This window comes from Lissotriton vulgaris, chromosome 12 (genome assembly GCF_964263255.1).
Source record: "Lissotriton vulgaris chromosome 12, aLisVul1.2, whole genome shotgun sequence".
NCBI lineage: Eukaryota > Metazoa > Chordata > Amphibia > Caudata > Salamandridae > Lissotriton > Lissotriton vulgaris.
The window spans coordinates 451,759,094-451,761,262 of NC_141700.1; positions in this window are offsets into that span (position 1 = coordinate 451,759,094).

A 2,169-nucleotide genomic window follows, 5' to 3' on the forward strand; every position below is an offset into this window, starting at 1 on the left:
CTGTAGATGGAAAAGTCCACTGTTAGTACATTTAGTATAAGCAATACAAAAAGTTTAGATTTTTTTAAAGGGTAACCAGATCAATACTATGGAGTCAGTTTTATTGTGAAAATCAACAGCTCAATTAAAAAATCAAATTTCAATTTGTGTTTATAACCTCTCATACTTCTCTGCATTCCCTTGCCTCATTTGCTAACACTCTCTAAACAATTGTAGCACGTACATTGGGATATAAATCTTTTTGCCAGCCAAGTGGCAGCGCACCCTTCTTACTTCCTTTGTTTTAGGATATGGTACACCAGTAGCGATTAAGCCAGCTGGTAAGTTGAGAGAGGAAGGGTTATGCTACAGTTAACAGGAATAATAGAAACTATGAATAGCATAATTTGCATCTTCTCTTTAGCCAAATCCTACCCGTGCAGCAATGGTTAAGTTGAGACTCTTATGCTCAAACCTCCGTTCATACAAATGTGTAAGTCTAAATAAAGTTCTAATTTCTTTCTTTGTACCATCTCATCTTTTCGTTGGGTATCCTGTCTACCCTGCAACTCATCTCATTACCAAGATAAATGTATCCTACTCCTTGTTAGGCAACAGAGTGGCTCTCATGTCAGACAACATCTTCCTTTACCTTCATGATGCCAGCTGCATTGCAACAGAGTGGCCTTCTAGTCAGAAAACATCTTGCTTTAGCTTTATGATGTCAGACTGCTAGGCAACAGAATGGCACCTCATGTCAGACAACTTCTTGCTTTAGCTTTATGATGTCAGACACCCCTGGACCAATTGTCCTTGTGGAAGCTAACCACACAGGAGGATGAGATATCAGAAGTTATGCAGTAGGTTACTATCTGTATTCATGACTGCCAGCCACGTAGGAGGGGGAATGGTAAAGGAATGGGAACCAGTCGAAGCACTGTGTCCTTTTCAAAAGTGGGATTGAGGTACAAAGACAGATTAACCTTAACAACAATCCATCTTGAGTATCAGAGTCCAACATAGAGAGTGCAGGAGAAGAGGTTAGATGAGCTTCCTTCCTTGAGTATGTAACACTATTTTTCATAAGTGAGATGGTGCATTTCAGTCTCAAAGGCAGATATTTCCTCGAATAGAACGTTGCTAGCACCAGGATCTAAAGCAGGTTTTAGTAGAGTTTGAGTCAGTCATTCTTTTATTAACTATCATGACCAACATAATGTGATACATATTACTTCCATCTTGACAGAAATAATATTCAGGCACAGGCTCCCACTATAAATTAGTGAGGACATTCCGATGCTATTTACATCTTTTTAATGCCTAAAAGAATGATTGGGAGTTTTACTTACCACATAAATTGGTAAAATGATGCAGTATGCCAGAAGACTTCCTTTTTTTTTTTGCTTCAGTCTCGGCAATTCAGAGAAACTCTGCTGTGAAACACTGCCACTGCTGGTCATTCAATATAATCTGCAGATGGAAAAGTCCACTGTTAGTACATTTAGTATAAGCAATACAAAAAGTTTAGATTTTTTTAAAGGGTAACCAGATCAATACTATGGAGTCAGTTTTATTGTGAAAATCAACAGCTCAATTAAAAAATCAAATTTCAATTTGTGTTTATAACCTCTCATACTTCTCTGCATTCCCTTGCCTCATTTGCTAACACTCTCTAAACAATTGTAGCACGTACATTGGGATATAAATCTTTTTGCCAGCCAAGTGGCAGCGCACCCTTCTTACTTCCTTTGTTTTAGGATATGGTACACCAGTAGCGATTAAGCCAGCTGGTAAGTTGAGAGAGGAAGGGTTATGCTACAGTTAACAGGAATAATAGAAACTATGAATAGCATAATTTGCATCTTCTCTTTAGCCAAATCCTACCAGTGCAGCAATGGTTAAGTTGAGACTCTTATGCTCAAACCTCCGTTCATACAAATGTGTAAGTTTAAATAAAGTTCTAATTTCTTTCTTTGTACCATCTCATCTTTTCGTTGGGTATCCTGTCTACCCTGCAACTCATCTCATTACCAAGATAAATGTATCCTACTCCTTGTTAGGCAACAGAGTGGCTCTCATGTCAGACAACATCTTCCTTTACCTTCATGATGCCAGCTGCATTGCAACAGAGTGGCCTTCTAGTCAGAAAACATCTTGCTTTAGCTTTATGATGTCAGACTGCTAGGCAAC